General features: G+C 27.5%; 1 protein-coding gene across 4 annotated transcripts in view; it reads left to right on the top strand.

The window, feature by feature from the left end:
• Nucleotides 1-8891: 8891 nt before the first annotated feature.
• Nucleotides 8892-25266, top strand: part of LOC129988363 (PI-PLC X domain-containing protein 1-like) — a 32690-nt gene continuing 16315 nt past the window's right edge. The window contains exon 1 of one of the 4 annotated variants that reach the window (XM_056096569.1): nt 8892-8931. The gene's annotated coding sequence lies outside the window, so the exon portion shown is untranslated. Of the gene's footprint in view, nt 8932-9002; nt 9126-22015; nt 22305-25266 lie in introns of those variants that run through there. The other 3 variants (XM_056096571.1, XM_056096570.1, XM_056096568.1) reach the window with 3 other exon arrangements.

Raw genomic sequence — 25266 nt, 5'->3', positions numbered from 1 at the left:
ATTTTCATAACAAAATTGTAAATCTGTATTAAATTTTGGAAAAAATCTGACAGGTTTAGATTAATTACATTAACATTTCGTCTCAAAACAATACTGGAGTTATTTTCAAGCCGACCTCGCAATTTTGGGCTGGTGGCCCCTCCTCCAGGCTTCCGCATTATACCAATGGGAAGATGTTTGGCACACGACGTCAGATTTAGCGTGCACCAAGCTTTCATACCCACCGGATCTTTAATTGGACCAGAATTCGAATCTGCATTACTTTTGTCAAGATGACACTTCACCACTAGGTTACCGTGGCTCCAAACTCCGTCAAAGGACAGATTGTCTGTTTTTTTTTTTTTTTTGTCTGGGCACATGCCAACACGATAAATCAAAAACAACACTAGCTAGATGGTAGCAATTTAGGAATTATTTTATCACTAGAATTGTAGATTTATAACTAATTGTAAATAGATCCTTTACTGATTGACTGTCTGTCCGACTGCCGTTTGTGCGCATGTGAATATGAACATTCTAAAACGTACCAAATTAAATCAATAAATTTTTGAATTTGATCTCTATGTCCAAATTTTATATTTGTATCAGAATTTGGATCTAATCAATCTACAGAAGGTACTTAAAAGCCTCTTCGGTTCTCTTATTATGTTATGAAGTTAAATAACAAAAAGACCATTACTTAGTATTAGCATATGAGAAAGGTCAAGGAGGAACAATTATGCTGGTTACTTTTCAGCTACCTTTTTGAGGGGGGGGGGACTAGCATATTCAATGACGGATATCCGACTAAACAACCAACAATCTACCTAGGCCACTAGGCTGAGAAAGGGCTACAACAGGTTAAATAAAGAATTTTATTTTCTTAGTTTCCATATAAATAAGCTTGTAAGAAATATAGAATCTACGAATTATAAAATATTATGATAATATTAACACTTTATCAAATATAATTGGTTTTTATATATCTCATTATGTTTACTTTGCATATTAGAATTCTTATAAGGACTGAAGATTTGTTTCAATAATATTGTGTGAAAACGTAGATGACGTGCAGCCTGGAATAATAGATAAATAAAAACAAACACATTTTCACGAAGTTTGATAAAATAAAAAAATTAACCTAAAATAAAATATTAATATGTGAAAAATACGTGAAACTAAATTTGTCAGTTTAATAAAAAAAGTCTCATAATGTGTTATGGTTAGGACTACAAAATACCTAAATCTGCCATTGAGCGTTTCATAATTTGTTTACACTATAGAATTATGTCATTATTAAGTAAACTTACTATTATTTAAAAGAATATGTTAATCATTATCGTAAGAGGCCATTCTCACAATTTTCACGAAAACATCACCTTACGGTCCATTACATTTACAATTGTAATGTTATACTAAAGGAACATCACATTCGTGTTTGTAGAGCTTCATCAGCCGCCTTCTAAATTAAAAAGCCTTTATAACAAAGAGAAAGGAATTAGATTAACGTGTCTTTTCAACACTATACATAGATTATCGTAAGAGGCCATCAGAAATCTTTCTATAATTTCCAAACTTCAATTTATAATTTCGAAATGCAAAATTTGAAATTCTTAGGAAATTATATTAAAGTCTGAAAAATTGTGAAAGAAATAATATCAAATATATTTTGTTTTGAAAACCTTAGTGGTGAAATTATTAAAAAAAAAAATGACTTTCGGATTAATATCACCAAATGATGCCTAAATGAATACTTTTTCCTATGCTAAAGAGACCAAAGATACTTCAATAACTTTACACCAGAGGGCGACTTGTACAATACGTAAAAAATAATAATCTTTCGAATTAATGTTTTTTCCAGATTATGAATTTTGAACTTTCGACACTATGACTTAAAAGTTAATATATACACAATTAATAATTTTATAAAAAATAACAAATTCCTCTCATTTTATAAAAAATAACAAATTTGTCTTATTTTTTAACATATAATAAGAACATAATAACATAATATTAAAGGAAGTAAGAAACAAATAAATAATATCTAAAAAAAGAAAGAGGAAAAGTCATTCTAAATTTCAATATTTAAAATAAATAGAATTAAAAACCTTAGCTAAAATGTAAACAGCATATTTTTACATTCAATAATAAATATTAGGCAGATAATAGGGAAAATTTTATCAAATGACATAATCTATAATTTATATCAAGAAATTACTTGGATTTTCTAAATTTCGATACAAGCAAATACATATCAGAAAATTAAAAAAGAAAAGAAAAGAGGAAGGTGTTTTATTTTTAACATTTGAAATAAATCGAGTTGACTTTTTAAAAAGTTCTCCCCCCTCCAAAAAAAAAAAAAAACCCTACCTAGTTATACATTTTAAAAGTGACATTTTGTTTTTAACATTTGAAGAACATAGAATTAACTGCTTTAAAAATTCCGCAAAAATTAATTATTTAATTAATAAGAAACCTAGTTATACATTTTAAAAGTGACATTTTATTTTTAACATCTGTAAAAAAACTACTTAATTTTTTCAAATTTCCACAAAAAGATATAAACAACTTAGTTATACATTTTAAAAATTGCATTTTATTTTTAAGTATTTGAAGAAAATCGAGTTAACTGTTTAAAAATTTCAGCAAAAAATATAAACACTAGTTTTACTAACAACAATAAGTACTAAATAATAACTAGAAAGGTTTTTTTTGTGCGTTGACGTATTCTACAATTTACGTCAAGAAGTTACTAAGTAGCCAAAATCAGGCAAACTACGTCAGTAGTTAAAAATAGCAAACATTTATATCACGGTGGTTATACTTAACTTCTGATAAGCAAGTATGTTTTATTTATATATCGGTTTCATATTTTAAAAAAATTTTAAAGAATTGTTAAGATAACAAATTTTAGACTCAGCGTCTGTGAAACGTGTGCTTTACGATTGCTTTTAAAAGTGATACTCTTTCAATTTTTTTTCATCGCCAAACCAAGATTAAAGAGTAAAAATGATTTTAAAAACCTCAGTAATACTGCAAATACAAAACTTTAATCTAAATAATATTACTTCAAAATATTTTAACCGAAAATTAAAAGCTTTTATAAAGCACAAATGCTGCCTATTTTGAGTTTAATATCATTTTGTTATGAAAACAATGCAGGTAATATATTTTCCTGCAGAAATCAATGGACGGTACCAGGATTTGAAGAAAAAGCTTTTAGATGGGTAAGTTTTTTTTTTAAATATTTATTTATATATTTAAAATGTTTTTGCTTTGTAACGATGGAATTTTATAAACGATTTTTTTCTCACTTTTAATTAATAAAAATGAATAAAAATATTCTTTTATTTATTTAAAATTCTTTTGCTTTGTAAAGATGGATTTTATTAACGATTTTTCTCTAGCTTTTAATTAATAAAAACTGAATAAAAATATTCTTTTATTTATTTAAACATTTTTTGCTTTGTAAAGATGGAATTTTGCAAATTATTTTTATCTCTTTTTCGTATCTTAAGAGTTCCGTTGTTTATTTCCTGCCCAAAATGGAAAATAAAAAGAACATTGGATATTAATTAATGATAAATAAAAAAAGAATTCAATTGCAGGTTTCTATTGAAACTTATTCTTATGGAAACTTATGCATCCAAAGTTATTTTTTAAAGGTTTTGCTAATAAATATTTAAAGTTCTGAATGCAGAAGATATTGTTTATACATCTTAGCGATCCTATTATGATTTTACATGACTCTCATTGCAGTGGGTATCCTTCATTTAAAACTCCTCGTAAAAGAATATTACGGTCACGGACATTTTCACAGCTCTAATTTGTCTTAAGTTTTAAAATATTTGCATAGAAAAGAAATTTAATGATATGCATGATATTATTTCAGGTTTCAACTGTCTATTTTTATAAAATTTCTAAAATTACACTTTAGTCTGTAGTAGCGATAAAACGCACCCAAAAAATGCAAAAATGAAAAATATGCATACGAAAAATACATTTAATCATGCATTTTATGCATTTAATATGCGTGCCAAAAGTGCATTTAACAATGCTTGTGAGTATAAGTCCTGCAATTAAAACAATGAAAAGTATTGTTGCAAAATATATTTGAAACATTATTAAACTCCGAGAAAAAAAGTATATGGAAATTAAATTGTTGGCACTGAAATCTAAATTTTAAAGTTTAAAATCACTTAAAGATAATTTCATGCAATTATATGTTCCAAACTTATTGGAAGAAAGTGTTATGGTTTTGATTCATTTTTAATTGAAAACTTAATTAATTTGGCACATTCTTAGTTAGTATCTACAACTCAAGAAATAACTACGTTCATATCAAATTTGGTAATTTTGGGTTCAACGAATTCATTGCAAATCATTTTTGAAAAAATTTTATATCTTACATGTGTTCCTCTGACTGTTATAATGTCAAAGAAGAAAAAAAAAAGTATTTTGATTTTGATTTGTTGAGTCATTGATTTTTCGAGATATTCTCGTTAAATATTTTCATTCCCCCCCCCCCTCTTCCGAGAAAAAAGAAGTTTATAACACTGACGTATGTATGACTGTATTAATCAAATGGAAATGAATTGAAAAAGTTTTGTAAACAGCTCAAAATATTTTATGAGAATGTGAAATTCTAAATGAAATAATTTTTTATTAATAAAAGTAAATGTTTTTACGTGTATGTATTAATGAAACTGCTTTTCATATTCTCTTTTGTTTCCAACCCCCCCCCCCCGGTTGGGCACCTCGAAATGAGGATGAGATGCTTCCGGCATGGTGGTTAGATCTCACCACCCTGGAGGGTACACAAATAGGTGGATGTGTCGATGACGGGACGTACTTCCTTCGGGGAGGGTTGTACCGTGGCTGGTGATGGCCCTTAGGATTCAACCACAGTTCCCGCCAGTGTTGCTGTTGCGGCGGTCCGGTCATTTAGTTTTATGGTTTAAATCCGTGTGCCTTCGTAGTGGGTCGGAGGGTCAGATGGCTGACTTCTCTTTTGTTTCCCGGTTTGGTTGAATTCAGAGACAAACGATTCATCAGTAAATTTAAACGTCCACTGCCATCTGTAACGCTGGATAGAATTAAAAATATCCCTGATTAAAAATATTATCTGATTAATTAATGGAGGCGAAATCCCAATCTGTTTGGGCATTTTGTAACTGAAACATGTTTTTTATTTATGTTTAAAATGATTGATTTATAGGTGGGCGAATAAAGCTAAGCGTGAATAGAAATTAATTATGGGATCGCAAATGTCACATTTTATTTACATTTTTTTTATATTGGAATGTGGCAAAGGTTAATGAGCTGAGGTTTGCAGATTTTATCATTTTATATGTTTATTAAGTATTTTCTTTCGGTAATTTTCCTGTATTTTGTATCTGACATAGCATTTTTTTTCTGTAGTAAATCGCTATTTGTTTCCATCTATTTTTAGTAATTAGTTTTGTTTCAGTGATCGTGAGATTTTTTTTTTTTAATTCATAGAATTGCAGATCTTTACTATTTGCTTTTTTAATGTTACTATATACAAATTATAATTTTTCTTTTTTATTTCTTAAGCACTTTACAAATGTACATGAGATTTTCTACTACATCATTCGTTGATTAATCTATGAGAAATAGATTAAAATACAAATTCTAATATACATAACAAATGAATAAAGGTAAAAAAATATAGATTCCGCATTTTAAATGAAGTATTATTGGTAAAAAAGTTTTTTAAAAAAGCGATTAATATTTTCCGAATGCACTATTTTTTTTTTTTTTTTTGGTTTTGTAACATTTTGTTAATTTTTAATTTAATTACACCACATATTTTAAATATAATTCGTGGAAGTTTTTCCTGTTGCCACAGATTTTATAAAAATATTAAAATCTTATTAATTCTCATATTTGTGGAAGAATGTGATGTGCGAGGATAGAACCTGGAACCTTGTGGTTCGCAGTCCAGTAACATGACCATGATACAAAAGCAATTGCTCGTGCAGCATAGTTGTTAACTGGTTTATAAGCTTTCATCACATATTATTAATTCTCAGATTTAACAAAACATTTTTATTTAAATGCTCAGAGACGCACTTCATTCAATGCCAATTATATAGCCACAATATTATCTTTTGTATGACATATTAAAGACTAATTTTCTCTTTTCCCCTCATTTTCAAATAATAATAGTAATAAAAGACATTCGTTATTTCGTGTTTTCATCAGTTCAGCAAATGTTGACTAAAGAATTCAGTCAGAAAAAGGGAATAATAAAAGAGAAGCAAAATTTGTTTTACACTGTTCCAAATATTTTAATATAAAGTGTAAGAGCTCAAACATAGCTCATACTGATGAAATCTTGATGAACAATCTAAGAAAAAGGGAAAGGAATATATTTTATTGAAAAATTACCTTATTTATTTAAAGAGACGACTAACTTTGCATTATCTTTTAAAAGTGCAATATATTAAAAAAAGGAAAGAAAAAAAGAAAGAAGAATTAAAATAATAATAATAAAAATATATATCATAATAGAGAAAAAAATGGATGGATGTCAGAAATGAACTCAAATCTAAAATCTTGCCGAGGCCAAGCATACTGAAAAAAGAGTTCCCCTTTCTTAAATTTGCTTTAAAAAGGTTTTTTTCTAGTAACTCTGCGGAGTTTCGATATTTATATAACTGTATATTAAAGATAACAGAGCAATATTTTAATATCTTCCAAATTTAAATACCAATTAAATTTTTAATCAAGGCCATCATTATATTCAAAAGCAAATAAATTATTGAAATGAAATTCATCCAAAAGCAATTAAATAAGTTATTGGAAAAGTACAACAATGACAAAATAGAAAATGCGGCTAAGATAAAGCTTTTGCTTGTTGCTGAGCAGAAAATATTTCTTTATATGTAAAACGCTAATGCAGATGAAACAGAAGTTTTTCTTATTACTTACTAATTACTCAATGATATCAAATGATATGAATTTAATCTCTGTACATTTTTTTCTTTACTTCTGATATTTTTAAAAATTTAATTTGAAATACAATCTGTAACAATATTTTTTAATGGTATGATAAAATTCGGCCTCATTCATCGAAACATTCAAACTCGTTGTTGCGCCAGTTTTAAAATTGAGGTAAATTTTTTTTTCTTATGTATTAATTCAGAAGAGAAATTTACATTTCAGCCTTTATTTTGTAGTATATGCACATTTTTTTTTATTTAGCCGAGTTGTAATTTATTGTAAACTTATTCAATTAAATTCATATTTTTCAGATTTATCAAACATCAATTTAAATTCTTGAAAAAAAAATCATTTCATATTTATAGCTTAACTGTCTAAAAATGACAATAATCTGAGCGAGAAAGCTAGTCTCTAAAGGCTGAGAGTAAATAGTTGTTTAATAATAGTTAAAGCTGTTTAAATAATATGTAATAGTTAAAGCTGTTTAAATAATATGTAATAGTTAAAGCTGTTTAAATAATATGTAATAGTTAAAGCTGTTTAAATAAAGCAATTTTATTGTTTGCTGTATTTTAATGTTTTACGGTACTGAGGAAATCGTCAGTATGGAGTTATGCATTAGAAATTTAATTGAAATTAAATACAGCCAATTTATCTCCCTAACCAACTGGTCGCGAAAAGAGGCTAGTAATTAATATTTTTGAATGAACCTTTTAGCACTTTTCATTCAATAATGCAATTAGATTAGTTTATAAAGTCTCTTTTGTTTGATTTTACTTTTTAATGATATTATTAATTTGAATGACAATGTGATTACAGTTACGCAGCTGCTAACCATTTTATAGATTTCGGAAATAAACTGTTCTCAAGTTCGTGTAAGTTATTAAACAAAATTAAACTTATTTGCAACTAGCGGGAGTGGTCTCCAAAAAACTTTCTCGCATAAACTCTAATAAACTTCTCATGCCAAAAAGTGCCTTAAATAGCATTGGCTTACAACAGCTCCGAAATATTATTTGGCGTGAATTTAGCTTTTTATTGAATCTAACATGTCATCTATTGGCGAGATATTTGGCGACTAATCATTGATATGCGTTAGTAATATCCAAAAATCGAATTTGTGCTTCATACATGTTTTTCTCAACCGATTGAAACAAAAATTAGACACAAAACTGAACTTGCAGTCACAAATTCTCATGACAAATTTGATATATTTAAGTCACTGCGTTTTTGAATTATCGAGCTTAAATGTTTTTGAAAGTACAGATTGACAGACGGTCAAACCTTTATTAGTCAAACCCTTGGTATCTACGCTACAGATTTTAAATCTATGTGCCGAATCTTATCTATCTAGCTCTCTTTATTTTGTAGTTATCGTCTTAATTTATATTCGAACAGCCGGACGGATGGATTTCTTCTGGACAGATTTTACTCAAAATTTGATAGAAACTTACAAATTTGGTTTAAAGACAGTATACCGAATTTCAACCGTCTTTGTTATCTTTATTACAGACAGACAGATGGACATTTTCCAAAAATGTGTTTTTCGAACTCAGGAATGTCTAAAACTCGGAGATCTGTCAAAATCTTGAGTTCGAATTTTTTGAATATTACTATACTTTCTCTAAACTACGTACGTATTCGAGAAAGTAAAAAAGACATAAAATTTAATAGCTAGAAAAAATGCTGCATTCTTCTTCTTCTTCTTATTATTATTATTAGCAAAATGAGTTATGCTCCCAAATTTCTGTTTGGAAGTTGACTTCACATTGCATCCTTTAACTTGAAAAGTAAATATTTTCGAAAAATTTTAAGCGTTAACTCCTTTTATTGTCCTTGTTATCTTATGTATTGAGTTTAAGCTACAGATGTGGATTTTCTCATGTGAACGCAAGCGATGCTGTTATCGTAGTCAATATTAGCAGGGTTATTAACAATTACTCATTTTATGGAGTGGGTGTAGACAGGATACAGGAAATAAAGGTAAACTTTTTTTTAGAGATAAAAGAAATACTACATACTGATTTTTTATTTCAAAATTAAATGATGTATTTCTTTAATGAAAATCGTTTGATATTTTCCCCTTCTGTTACAAATTTCCGTTAATGTAGTGTATACAAACTCTATTACTACGTTTCTGTAGAAGTAATTTGTTGAAGTATTTTATTTGTTTTCCAGTGAGTAATTCCTGCTATTTTATTTAGTTCTGCCATTTTTTTTCCCGAAAATTTTGCTTTATAATATCGTTTATATTGTAATCTATTTGGAAATGAGTATGTACTGAAAATATGCGTATTGCTTTGTATCAAATAGAGCAATATTATTTACTTTATTTTTGAAACTTTGGAGCTAAATAGTTTATTTTTATTACTTCAAAATTCCTCATAAAATAAATACTAAACATTCCATATTTTTTAATAAAAATTTCCATTTGAAACATCGTTTAATCATTTATATGTTCAGAAAATAATCAGTAATGAAAATATATTATATGCCTTTACCTTTTTTTAATATCAAATGCTTCTTCTGAATCTTCTTTTTTCATCTGAATATATATAATTATATATAATTTTGTTACTTCAAAATTAATAAAAATAAAATTAAAATAATAACCAATTCAAAAAATTAAATTTTCTTTTATGTATTTAAATATGAACTAGCACTAAAGAAGTATTGTATTTATAGTTCATTATCAATAGTATGAAGGCTATATAATATATTTGAAATTTTTGTTCTATCAAAAAAAAATCACTATTAAAATACTATAATAAATCACAATTTATATCAAGATTATTACGACTTATATATTATATTAAATAATTTATTTTCTGTGCTGTAAATATATTTTTTTAATAATCGAAATAGTTTCATTTAACATCTTAAATATGACTTCTTTTCTTTGATTATTTAAAAAGACATTTCTTTCGAACGATTTTTTTTTTCATTTGGAAATATAAGAACAAAAGTTGTTTGATTCTTTTAAATAAAATGCTATTTTTCTTTTAAATAAATGCTATTAAAATTTACTACAGCAAAAGAATGATTTTTAAATGAATATTAAACAATTAAAGGATTTCATATCTAAAATATTATTTGAATAATAGTTCATTCAAGGTCGCTTAATACGTGTGAAATGCGTACCGATAGTCTCATTTTGAAATGTATTGCCAATTTTATAAGCAGTAAAGGCAGAACATCATAAGACAATGTGCAGCAATATGTTAGATTAGCTGCCTTTGACGACTGGATATAGTTGACTTAATAATATATTTAGTCGTTTTTAATTTCAATTACGTCTTTTTGCATAACTTGTTCATTATTTTCTCAACAAAATATTTTTTATTATTGAATTGTGGTAGACAGCAAAAACTTTCTGTTTTAATAGTCTCACATCTTTATGCTAATTATGTACTAGTTGAACATAGTTTATATAGTCAACTTCAAAGATATTATAATGTCATTAAAAACGCAATCCATCATTTAATTGTACGTTAGCTTTGAATAGCATTGAGAATTTCACTTTCTGATTCAGCCTGTAGACTGAGACAAAAATAAACAAACTTTCTTTAATTTTTAGTTTCAGGAGAAAGTCACTGCATCAAATATCTGATGAAATTATGAAAACAATATGAATTTTATTGCTACAAATAAACGTACTTTTTTAAAAACTGCTAAAATTCAGGAAATTCAACTAAATAGGTATCATAAATGCTTCCAATTTTAAAATAGCGTAAAAATTATTTTTGTGAAATAATATTTTCGGAAATTACAGCTTAAAAACACGAAATTATTTGATTTTTAAACAACTAAAATTTTAATTAAAATTTTGAAAAAAATTCCCTTCAATTTACTCGCTGGCATCCACCAATGTATGTTATTTTGAAATTCCGTAGCCTATGTGAAAGATTCTGGTCTGTAGACCACTAAATTCACATTCTTCATTAAAGAATTCATTTGCAGTTATATTAATCATATATCTATGATGTCAGTAAAACTGACCTTATTTATCAAATAATACAAGCATTTAATATACTTCTATTCCATTGCTTATTTACTGAATTTTATCTTTTATTTCAGTACGATATCGAAAATGTCAAAACGATAAAAATGGACAAGAAGTTCAGCTCAGAAAACTCGAAGTCAAACTATGCATATACATTGTGCACGATGAATACTTAATCCGAAACATTATTATTTATCAAAGATTAAGCAAGCTTAGATTGTTTTCATTTAACAGCAAAAGATTGGAATTTAGCAGGTGTAATCTGCCATTGCTAAGGTCGATGAGAAATGTGTTGTAACGAAGAAGGATTATACTGAGACGATAGATAAAACTTACTGGTATCTTTATCTCTAGCTATACTTATATAAAGCTCAATGTGTGTGTGTGTGTGTATTGGCCCTCTACAGGCCAGACCGTTTGACCTACAGCTACCAAATTTGGTACATGTATACCTTGGAGGTCGGAAATGTGCACCTGGGGTCCTTTTTTTTGAAATTTTAATTAGAATTTTAATTATTAATTAAAAACTAATTTTCCCTGCCAAAAAAAATCTTATTTTCTCCACCGCCAAATGAGTAAGACTTCAGTTTTTTTTCCCACACTAAAGAGGATAGGCTTAATATTTTTTGACCGATTATTTCAAACGATTCTGTTTATTTTCTTAACGTTTGAAGCATTTAAAATTAAACATTATTAATTAATAGATCTTTCAGATTCATTCTGAAGTACTTTTGAGTTAAAATAAAACAGAATAAAGAAAATTAAAAATGTCTAATCTGCATAGCGTTACTCCAACTGGCTTAGAAAAATTCATGCATTTGCGTTACCAACTGGCGTTGAAAATTCACGCATGCGCATTGGATTCTGATTGTTGACAAGTATTTTAAACGGATGTGGACTTCATTTAAATTATTTTTAGGTTAGTTGTATGCTTTGTATTATATTAATTGCAGATTAATCATTTCCACTTTAATTCAAAGCATAAATTCTACGGGAGCTAACAAAAAAATTATAGAAACACATATTACGTTATGACTGAAGACCTTTATAGTATTATGAGTGAATTATATGACTATCAAAATGTGAAATTTTAAAATATTTTTATGAAGAAGCTATTAAAGTAGGAATTATATAAAATATTTAATTATTAAAATTTTAACGAGCATTAAGATTGGCGAACCGACTGGTCACCAGAGGTGGCTAGTTTATAATAAAAACCAATCATCTTTGGCGAACATTTGTTTGTTTCGCCGGAGATATTGGTTGGATTTAATTTTTGTTAAAACTTTTCGTGCATATGATTCTTTCAAATTGGCTGATATTAAAGTTGTTTTATTTTTATTGTTTTTCATATATTCTACTATTGTGCACTTAGACCTTTCCAATGGAGATTAGCCCCATGGTATCATGACATTATTAGAAACGTAAATACGTAATTAATCCATCTTCTAAAATTTGAAGTATTGTTACTTCACTTTTTTTTGTCATTATCTTGTAAATTACGCAGAATTAAACATAATCTATTTTCTTTAGCTTTAAACAATGGAAAAAAATTTAAACAGTTAAATATTTCATGAAAGAATGAAAGTGGTTTGAATTTTAAGTCAATAATGTACCCTTTTTTTAGAAATTAAACAAAAAATATAATGTTAACAATTTATTAGAAGTCAGGATAAATTCGTATGATTTTCAAATTGATATAATTAAAAAGTAACTATAAAAATTTTTGAAGCAATGAAAAATTTATTTTTGTGATGTAATTTTGTGCTTTTTTTCAAAAATTATCAGGAAAAAGGCTAAAATTTCGCTTTATTTTTAATTACAGTGTCTCACAAAAGTGATGGGACACTTGTGCTTTATAAAAGGAAACTGTAATAAAATAAATTTAAAAAACATTACAAATTTTTTGTGAGCATGTTTCATACTTAAATTTAGTAACAATTATTACATAACATACATTTTGTCAAAATATTAAAATATTAATTTAATAAAAATACAATTGTTTAGAACGGAACAAAAAATAGCTCACATAAGTGATGGGACACCATTAGATATGCAACAAAAATCGTCTAAAATAAGCAATAAAAATATTTTTGGAGGTTTTATTTTTACTCAAAAGATATTGGCAATAATTTGTAAAATCGTCTGCAGTATTTCTCTCCAGTTTGTTTTGGAATTTTTGTGTTTTTTAGCTCTGTGAAGCGATGAATGCTAAATGAAAAGAAACTTCGCCTGAAATTCGAAAATTAGTTATTAATTTGCATATTGAACGTGGAAAATCTATTAGAAAAACTGCTGAAACAGTTAACTTGAGTCATTCAACAGTTTTCAATATCATTAAACGATATAAAAAAAATCATATTATTCAGAATAAAAGAAGACCTGGCCGACCATCAAAGCTATCCAATGGAATAAAGCGAATGATCGTTCGAAATATTTAAAAAAATCCAAGAAAGAGTGCTCCTAAAGTTACTGCTGATTTCCAAGCATTATATGGAATAATTGTTAATCCTGACACTATTAGAAGGGTAATTCGATCTGCTGGATATCACGGTAGAGTAGCCAGAAAAAAAATTCTTCGTAAGTGTAAAGAATAGAAAACTCAGACTAGCTTTCGCAAAATCCAACATAAATAAGAATTCTGATTACTGGAATAAAGTTATATTTGCTGATGAGAGTAAATTTAATATATTTGGTTATGACGGTAGAATCTTGGTGAGGAGAGAACCCAGGGAAGAATTTTGCAAACAGAACTTGGTGTCAACAGTAAAACATGGTGGAGGAGGAGTTATGGTATGGGGGTGTATGTCGTCCGCTGGAGTTGGTAATCTTGTTTTTATTGACAGTATAATGGATCAGTACAAGTATATTGACATTTTAAAGCAAAATTTGAAATCTTCAGCAAGAAAATTGAACCTACATAACGATTTTAAATTCTACCAGAACAATGACCCCAAACACACTGCTTTGAACGTTAGACTCTGGTTGCTGTATAACTGTCCTGAAATAATAAAAACATCACCACAATCTCCAGACTTAAATCCCATAGAGAATATTTGGCAAGAATTGGAATCAAGAATTCACAAACACACCATTTCTTCAAAACAACAATTAAAATCGGTGCTTCAAGAAGAATGGAGTAAAATCACTCCAGAAATCACAAAAAAAATGAGTCGAATCCATCCCAAGAAGATTAAATCCTGTTTTAAAAGTAAAAAGAAATCCAACAAAATATTAAAACCTTTTAAAATGTAAAATTTTTGGATAAATATTTGATGGAAAAGTAAGTGTCCCATCACTTATGTGAGGCTTTTTTTTGTTCCTTTCTGAACGATTGTATTTTTATTAAATTAACATTTTAATATTTTGACAAAATGTATGTTATGTAATAACTGTTACTAACTTTAAATATAAAACACACCCCAAAAAATTTTGTACATGTTTATTTATTTATTTTATTACAGTTTCCTTTTATAAAGCACTGTAAGTAAAATTTCAATATATATATATATATATATATATATATATATATATATATATATATATATATCTTTTAGGAGCGCATTTCCATTTGTCAAGTTAAATATGTGCCAAATTTTGTAGTAGTAGGTCAAATGTTGTAGAGCGCCAACACACACACACACACACACACACACACTTCTATTATGTGTGTGTATATTTGTGTTGCCGCTCTAAAGGCTAGATCGTTTTACTTAGAACTATTCTTCGCCCATAATACTTTAAAAATGTGCATTTTGGATGACTTTTTAAAAAAATTTTATTACTTAAAAATTGAGAGAAATTTTTGAGTTATTTCACGATAACTTTCGAAAATATTACAGAATAAAAATTATTTTTTGCATCATCTTAAATTAAAAATATTAGCTTTTAAGGTTCCATGTTTTTGGCGTATAATTTTTTTTCTACTTTTAATTATTTTTTTAAAAAATATTTTAAAGATATTTTCTAACTATGCATAAGATAAAAAATAAGATTCAACCCACACAAGCATGTCAAGGGTACGATAGAAAAATTAGCTTTTGTCAAAAGCTCAAAATGAAAGATTAAGTTATTCCTGAAAGCAAATAAAATTTAGCAAATTTTTAACAGGGTCTGGTTTTGAGGTATCCCCAAAACAAGATCGTTTTTTTTTTTTTTTTGGAGAGGGGGACATTCGCAGAGCTGCTTTTTGTGCGTACATAACGCATCCGTTTTTGAGATACCCGTACTATTCCAATTATCTTTTTTTTTTCCATGCTCTGAATATTTTGTGACTGAAAAAGTAGGCATTGCCATTCGAAAATTTCGAATTTCTGTACCTCTAACCGTAGCCTAAAACATTAAACTAACAGTAAACGCAATCGTTTAATTCTGTAAATACCACTTTGTTGCTGTTCACAGAATAGGTTGAACGGACCGGTCGCAAGAGGTCTATATAACAGAAAAAAAATTTTATGACCACTATATATATAGCTTTATTTCCAACAAATATTGTTGACCTGAAATTCAAACAGTTTCGATTGCTTCACCGAATATTAAATCGCTTGATTTTCTCAAATTGTTGAAAGAAGAAAGAATCTGTTTAAATCTGCGAACAGTTTAAATTTAATCTGTTTAAATCTTTCGAAGAAAAAAAAGCGAGGTAACGACACCTCAAAAATTAGAAGATAAATGAACCGAATAATTTTAATAGCACTGATTTGAGGAGACCCATGACCACAATGAACAAACTATGTAAAAGACAATTCAATTTAATATCTGACAAGTTGAGGGAATCGTGTACATGATGTTGTATCTAAACGATTTAATTGAAACGATTTATTATCAATTTCTCAGGCGAACCAGCTGGTCGTTAAAGGCGATTAGTCTTTTTTATAAGTAAAGATAGAGATATCGGCTAAATCTACATCCTCGGATAATCCTTCTTTATTACGACGTACTACGCTGCTAGCTTAGTTCTAGCATACTGCACCTACACAAATCCAATATTTGGTTGTTAAGTAGAAAATATTTCAGCTTATTCAGTGATATTTTTTCAGATTGGGTATTCGTCGTGAATAGTGCATCAGTAGGTTTTGGTCTCGAGTTTTCTGAGCTGAGTTTCACATCCAATCGAATATAGTTTCATTTTTTTTCATTTTGATGTCGATATTTTGCTAAAATAAAAATAAAAATTCAGTATTAAAGCATTGTATTGGAGTACATTAAACGCTCTTACTATTTGATAAATAAGGGCAGTTTTAATGATGTCACAGATATATTACTAATGTAACTGGTTAACAAACGATTATTCGCCAAAGTTGTCTAGTCATTGACATTTGTTATATTAGGTCTCCAAATTTTGCTCACAACTCTGAAATATAAGGTTTTTATAGAATATTCTGAGACAGTTAAATAAATATCTAATTTTTATTAATATAAAAAAACGAAAATAATCAAATCAATAACTGTCGCTATATTAATTGTTAACTGTCTGCTAATGAAGTCTTCTTTTTGAATTTTGCTAATGAGTTCTAGGAACATCTCTTTATATGTATTCTTGTTCTTCAACAATAATTTTTTTTAAACTTGTTCTTGAAAACTTTATTTTCCTGGCCTTCTGATTTCAATTAAAGTGGTATAACAAATAAAAGGACAGCCCTCTAGCGGCTATAGAGAGAAACAAAGAGTCAACTTCTAGCCGTCGAAAATGTAGCGTGGTTAGCATTTAGCTAAAATGTAGCGCTCAATTGTTTTATATGTTAATTGTGTTGTTCTAAGTGTTTGGGACTGTAGCTCTTAGATCTTAAATATAATATAATTTTATTTGAGCTGAAAAAATTGTTGCTGAGCGATTTAAGAATTACAGACGCCGGCTAGCACAAATAAAATTATATTTAAGATCTAATGATGTACAGTCACATACACTTAGATACAACACAATTAACACACAAAAAATTTAGACAAGTCTTAACGACGCTATATTTCCGACGTCTAGAAGTTGACTCCTTGTATTTCTCTATAGCCGCTAGAGGAATACCCTTCTATTTGTTACAGTGGCAGATCATTTTGAACTTACGTCCTTTCTTATACATCATTAAATAACTACTTTAACCCTTTCTAGGGCCGTGGGAAGTATGCTTCCCACCAAATTTATCAATCTTTGTATGAAATTATGTAGGTTGGCATAAGTTCTAACAATTTTTTTTAGAAAGACCGAAACTTAGGTGCTTCAGTTTTTTATTTTACACAAAATGATGTGTCTTGATTTGTTACTTAATTATTAATTTATCAAATTAAATTTATCTAATTAGCTAAATGAATCCCTTTTCTTATTCTAATTTCAAGCTTAAAAATATTTTAACATAATATGACTAGAAAAAATGGCCCTTTAAAGGGTTAAAACCCGTAGAAACGGAGTTCAAATATTTATATTAAAATAACTGAAAAATTAATAAAAATAGTGGCAAAGTACATCAAAACGTTTGCTACTTAGCAAAGTAATACCTATTAATTTCCTTATAACAAATTCATCTGCCTTAATTTAAAAAATTAACAATAATTAAAGAAGAGATTGTACAGAAACAAAAATGGCATTATTTTAAAGCTAAAATTTTAAATTTTAAAATGGTGTAAAATCATATTTTTTCTGGATAAACTTCCTTTAAAGTCACAGCAGAAAAAAATGCAAAAAATTGACTAATTTCTCATAGCCTGAAACTGCCGCTGCCGGACATGCTTCATTCACTCACGAAAGTTTGAGTTTTCTCTTCTTCGTCAGAGCGACTTAACTTCTGCTTGCTTTTAAGCCTTGCTTAAACTATAATGCCTATAAAAAATGTCACAAACTTTGTATAAAATATCAGTGGGAGTGGTCTTCCTAAAACTTTCTCGCATACTTTCTAATAAACTTATCATGCCAGAGAACACCTTGCATTACATTGACTTACAATAGTTACGAAATATTAATCTTTCGCATAATTGTATTGAATCCATCGCCAGTTACTGAATAATAGTACTGAATCTATCGATCCCTGGCTAGTTTTTTTTTGGAGATTAATCCATGGCATGCTGTTTATAGTATCCGAAAAATTATTTAGAGATCAATCCCTGTCATGAAGGTTAATAGCATCCAAAAACTGAATCCGTGTTTTAGACGTGTTTCTTCCAAAGCGACTGAAACAAAAATTTTATACAGAAGTACACTTATATCCACAAAACCCATACGAAATTTGATATATTTAAGTCAACGTGTTTTTGATTTATCACATTTTCATGTTTCTGAAAGAAAAAGAGCTACAGATAGTCTATTCCTTGTAGGATTTAGTTCAAAAGTTGGTAGTTATCAACATGATAGATTTTAAAACTGTGCACCGAATCTTATCCATCTAGCTCTCATCGTTTGGTAATTATCGTGTTAACTTATATTCGAACACTGAACGGATTTTGCTGAAAATTTAATAGAAGTCTACGAATTTGGTTTTAAGCCTATATACCAAATTTCAGCTATCTACCTTAAAGCGTTTTTGAGGTATCTTTGTCACAGACAAATAGACGAACATTTTCTGAAAATGTGTTTTTCGAACTAGGGCAGATCTGAAACATGGAGATTCGTCTAAATCACGAGTTCGAACTTCTTGACGATTATTAAATTTTCTGAATACTACGTGTATAAGAGAGTAAAAATTAAAAAATAAATCAAATAAGGAAAACTTAAAGTTTTACTGTTTTCTTTCAAAAGAATATCTTTATTATTTCATAATATTCTATTTTAAAGGTATTAAACATTCATAACAATTGAAGGAAAATTTTCACAGGAATTGAATTGATATCTTTGAAAGGGTAACATACTGCATTTTAAGATGACATGGAAATGTTTTTTTCTGGTAGTAATTTTCTACGATGTTAAAATAAAATTTTCACAGGAATTGAATTGATATCTTTGAAAGGGTAACATACTGCATTTTAAGATGACATGGAAATGTTTTTTTCTGGTAGTAATTTTCTACGATGTTAAAATAAAAAAATTTGGTAAATTTCTAATTAAATTAATTTTTGTTGTTCGAAAAATCTTATATATTCTTTCTATTATCTTAAATTACAAATGTATAAAATTTGAATGAACTTGACTCAGTTACTTAGGAGATGTGGAATATACATACATACATATAAACATACAAAGTTGCCAGGACTATTATTTATATTAAGGTAAACATGATTAGTAAATAGTGCTTCGTTTATTATTTATGAGTAAATTATTTATAATTCAGATTACATCCTTATTAGATGATATTATTAACAATGGATGTCATATATCTTACATGTCTCCCTATGTACTATGGCGTCATTTATTTTTTCTTCTGTAAGATGCCACGAATTCCAAATTTAGAGCTGATTGGTATGGATTCCAAAATTTAAATGACTCGTTTGCATCTGATGTGCCATAGATTAGTCATATTAATTCTGTTCTATTGATTTAAAAGTGGAGTTACAAAATTCTTTTGCATATTTTTTTAAATTTAATAAAAACAAAAAGTATACTTTTAACATACTATTTTCATGAAATTTTCTTTTAAAAGATATGGGAAATGCGTTTTTCTTCATGAATTACAATAAGATTTTATGATAAAATTCATTGCATAACAGGAATAAGAAATTCTATTTGGATTGACAATGATATTCACAGAATGAATAGTTTGTAAGACTTATTTAATAAATTACGACATTAAATATAAACTGCGGAATCTGAAAAATATTATCTAATAAATAATATCTTTAAACTTATTATTTCTTTTAATGTTAGAAAATATTTTGTTCGTATTGTAATTTTCATTGAAATATATCATAAATGTACGGATTTTCAAGGATTTTACAAGAATTTGATGGATTTCATAAGAATATTACTAAAATTCTTCCCTTTTTAAAGCTGATATTCCATGAGAAAAAATTACTAAAAAAAAAAGATTTTCGAAGATGATAAAATAAAAAAATATTCAGTATTGAGAAATTTTTTTCAGTTATTTTCGACTTAAATAATTATAAATGATTTATAGTAAAAATATTTCTCAATAGTTAATTATCCCTCCTTCCGAAAACAGTTAGTCTCTATTTGACACCTTAGATTTGATTTTTACCATTTTTATTAATAAGTATTCTTTTCTGAAAACACTATAATAGCTCATTTTTAAATTATGATTTTTTTCTGAATGAGTTAATATTCAGAACAAGATATTACGAATTTCAATTTTCATAATAATATATGAAAATTTTCGTTTTTTAGAGCTTGTAAATACTTAAAAAGCTACAATAGATCTAGAACATTGCAAGTTTAACGTTCTTTTATTCTTTAAGACAGCTGAAATTCTTATGATTATTTTAATTCATCTTGTAAGAACATAAGAACTTTAAAAAATATCCGAATGAGGAAAATTCTTGTGATTTTTTTTTATTTCTTTCAATGTTTTATACTAAATAACAAGCATAATTAAATTAATCCCTCATATAATCTGCTTTTTTGATATATTATTTTTTAAACTTATTAAAAAGAAGATTACAAAGGCAATTTTAGAAATTTAAAAATACATGGGTTTTTATGCATAAAAACAGGAAATCCTCATTTGAATATTTATGTAAAATAAAAAAATACAGCTAAAAATAAATATAATTACCAGATAGAAAATATATAACTAATTTCATTATAAAACTATTTTAGATCGTTTTTTTTTTGGAATTTTTTTTGGATATTTATATACAATACAATTCATGATTAAGAAAAGTGAATTTATTTCTGAAAGCTTGTATAATGTAGGATTTTTAGATATCTGCTATTTCTAATTGATTATTATTAATTTTAAGAAGCTTTGATTTTTGAAGAATAGTTGAACAAATTGTGAACATAAAAATGTATTCCGGATTGGTATTTAAAGCAGGACGCCCGTTGAAATTTATTTTATTATAATTAATGAAGAGAAAAATAAATAGTTCTTAGCTAATGAAACATGTTTTAAAAACCGTTATAATTCCAATTTCGCTACACAATTCAGTCTATATGACATGCACAGATTTTAAATTGAATTTTCAATGCATCAAAGAGTTTTCAATCATTCGTTCGATAAATAATTATCTATAGATAAATTATTGTTGACTATATTTAAAACATTAAAATACAGCCTATATATTACAACATTTCAATTATTTCTGTAAATAAAGTTAATTTTCTAAATAACTAAGTGTACTTCGATTATCCTTAAAACATGCTATTTTAATTATAGATAATTTATTAAAAAATATTACCTTTCAAAAAAATTCTGAAAAATTCAAGTTTTATTAAATCTAGCATCGAAAATCCATATTTTCTTGTAAGTCATCATAGATTTTCCATCATTTTTATTTTAACCCAGTTTGGTGAAATGTCATACAACAAAAACACAAATTTATCTCATCAATAAAATTTTTCAGTAATTTTTAAAAAATCGTCTGCAGAAATCAGCTTTATCCAACCAAGCGAAATTTCTAAATGTAATATATGCTTACAAGATAATCAAATTTTGTTCAACAATTGCTTAGTTGTTACTCTTTTTTTTATATGACTCTTTTTAGTCATTAAATTCTACTGACATTTGATTTTAGAAATTTATCAAATTCATTCCAATTTACATTTTCATTCCAATTTTTTTCCATCCAGATTTTATTCATGTACTATTATTTTAGGCTTCTGATAGGTCTTGAGCCTTTTAATTACTACTGAAATTAATGCTTGCGATCAATTTTTAAAACATAAATTCCGAGTATTTTCAAATCAATTCTAGAAAACAGAACATATTCTTAAATAAAAACCATTTTTGAATGTGGTGAAAATACGTGTGACGATCAGATTACAAAACAAAACCACAAACATATGCCGATCTATATCACGAAAAATATAAACAAAATCCTCACAATATAATCACGTAGTTTACCTAGTTCCTCGAATAGGGGAAAAGAACAGGAAGTTTTGGTTTGAAGTTGTTCTTTGCCGGGCGGAGTTTTTCTCATCCGTATTAAAACGCAGACGATTAACAACTCGAATTAAATCCCGCAAGAAACTAATTTGAGGGAAGATCTGGCAGCTCTCGTTACAACAGATTAGCGCGTTCTTTCGCAATTCGTCGCGGCGCACGGCTCAATTGTTTTTTCACCAGTTCTTCCATGCGCTTTGCGGCCGAATGACCTCTTCATTTAGTAGGTACATAAGTCCGAGAATCTTCTGCAGCGGGTCATGGTCAAAACCTGCTGTTCGGAAAGTAAGAACGTGATGCCGTTCCGTTTGTTGTTATCTCATGGGTGGTGATGATGCCACGACAAGCTTCGCAATGTGATAACTGGCCTCATGCAAGTAGTTAAAATTCTTTTTTTTATTTATTTACTTAATTTACTTCCGTTTTTGACCTGAAGTTATATATGCTCTGTGTATTAGTATGTTTGTGTGACACATGTATTTTTCAATGCTATAGTGTTGCGAAAAAATGTGAATTCTTTATGTTTAGCCATGAAAATTTTATTTAAAGTTACCTATAAAATTCAGAAATTATATTCGATTTCCACACTACTATTACAGATGCAATGTTTACTGAAAGATTAAATTGGTTTTATTTTATGTTTAAAATTTAAAAAACAAATTTCCATGATTTATTTTGTTTGTTTGAATGAGGGGGATTTAGGGATTTTTAGCTACAAAGGCTGTCATCCCACCCATGATTTAATTTTGTGTTTACATGAAACGAGCTTTATATTGCCAATTTAGAAACTGAAAAACTGATTTTCTCGATGATTCATACTGTAATAGTTTTTTATTAAAAGTTATTCAATTGAAGTATTTATTATGGTTTTGATTTCGAAATGTGTCAGCATAAAAACGACAACGATAATTTTATTCATTGAATAGCTGTGTGTATATAATTTAAAAAAAAAATTCTCAGCTTTCCATAAAAAATTTTGAAAGGTAAATATTCCATAATAAAAATAATTCTTACTAAACAACTTGCTTACTTTATACTTTACATTAAAAAAAATAAATTATATGAACAAATAAAATTTATTTGCTTTTATAGTAGAATAGAATTGAATTATATTTTTATCTACAATTGCAAACATTGCCTGTAACCTTATGTTTACACGTAAATTTCTCAAATTCACTAACAGAATACAAACGCGTGATATTTTTTAAACATGTTAGAAGGATATGAATTAATTTAAAACAAAATAATATTGATTGGTAAATTTTGATTTTTTTTATTGCAATTTTGCAATCGATTTAGTAATCCATCTTTAAAATATTAATTTATCTTAAAACCATAAAAAGCTCATTTACTTTTTATATAAAAACGGATTTTTGCAATTAATACTTCATAATAATATTTAATATTTTACGCAGAATTGCTGATATTATTAAATTACTCAAGGAATGATCAAAAATAAATTTCTTTTATATTTATTAATTTTAAAAGTAAATATTTTAATATTCTTAATGGATATATATGGATATAAATGTCTCCATATAATATTAAAAATTTCGAATTACTCTTTTTTAATTTTCTAAATTATTTGCCCAATGGGAAATTTTTTAGTGGATTGTATAATTTGTATATTATAATTATTATAGTGTATAATTAATATAGATTCGTATAATTTGCCATGTAAAACGCATTATGATAAAAATTATCCAGCACTTTAACTGAAGAGCTGAGAAACGGAAAGCTTCCTCCTTTTCACCCCCCCCTTCTCTCTCTGCATAATATTATAATCTCATATTGATTCTTTTGTCAAAAATTATCCTGAATTCGAATTTGCTTAATAATGATTTATTTATAATTCTTAATTTAATACAGTAAATATTTAAACAGATTATGAATTTCTGTTCTCAAAAAAATTAGAAATTTGCAAGTTATTGTGAAAATTAACAGCCAAAATAAATAAAAGTGATTATGTTCTGACAAACTTGAAGATGTCGTCAAAAGAAGCAGCTGTCACTTGCTTAGCGCATTGTACATTACAATGATCGCTGATGACTGAAGATGTAGTGAAAATCCGCATGTACATTATTGATCAAGTAATTTAAATTCCCTTCTTATATTTTGAGAAAAAGATAAAGTAAGATGTATGTAAAAGATTGTCCTAAGGACCATCAATGGCCCCGGTAAATCCCTTCTCATAGGAAGCACGTCTCGTTATCAGAAGGCGGTAGCCGACCCCTACCATTTCTGTACTCACCAGCATGGCGAGAACCAACCACCATACCGGAAGTTTCTCATCCTCATTTCTGAGGTGCCCCCTGGTGGGAGTAATTGGATGTATAAAGATATAGACAGAAAATTAGAAAAAATTCATAGTACAATGAACAGAACGCCGTAGGCTTCTAAAATAGTACGAGTTTTATATCTATCGAAATTTAAAATTAAAAAATGTTTTGCTGTGGAAACCATTAAGGCAAAGGTACCCAAAGTATTTAATTGAAATTTTGCAACCATTAATTCTGTTCTGAAATTTTGCAACTATTAATAACCAACTTGTTGCCAAAAGCGGGTAGTTAATTATAATGGATAATATTTATGTGTGTTGACGCTCTGTTAGAGAACAAGACAAGCAGAACAAGTTTAAATTTTTAAAAATTATAAAATTATTTAATATTGTTAGTTGGAGGTAAAGTTACTTTGGAGGATGAGAATATAAACCTAGGAACGACTTTTTAAACTGTAAGTACTTAAAAATCAAGTGAAATGTTGTCGTTTTCTAGGGATAGTTTCCGAAATAGTATTGAACAGATCATAATAATCTTAATAACTAATAAATAACTTTTATTATTTTTTTTTAAATACAAAAAATTATTTTTTGGATGATACCGGTTTACCTGATGCTGAATTTTTTTCGGAATTTTGTTGATTTTAAGAAAAATGTGAATATATTTCATTGTAACCGTTGAAATTTGGTCCATTTTCATAATTCTATCTAATATTCAATCGTGTAATTTTCTTCTATTTCAAAAGTTCAGGAAGAAAGATTCAGTTTTCTACCTGCAATGTTTATATCTCTTCTAATAATGAAAAAGAATGTCTGTATGTCTCTCTTTTGTGTAAATCTCTGTAGGACAAATCATTTGACTTAGATTTTTCAAATAGACACATATATTTGAAGGCTGTAAATGTACCTCTCAGAGCGATTTTTTTTTTTTTGAAATTTTAATTCATTAAAATTAAGCGAGATGTTGATGTCTTTTCATGACAACTTCCAAAAATATTCCCGTGCGAAAATGATTTCTAAAATTTTTTAAAGTCCAAAATATTATCTTTTAATGAAAATTA

This window comes from Argiope bruennichi, chromosome 10 (genome assembly GCF_947563725.1).
Source record: "Argiope bruennichi chromosome 10, qqArgBrue1.1, whole genome shotgun sequence".
NCBI lineage: Eukaryota > Metazoa > Arthropoda > Arachnida > Araneae > Araneidae > Argiope > Argiope bruennichi.
The sequence above is the reverse complement of the archived record's forward strand: the minus strand, read 5'-3'. Positions and strand labels throughout refer to the sequence as shown.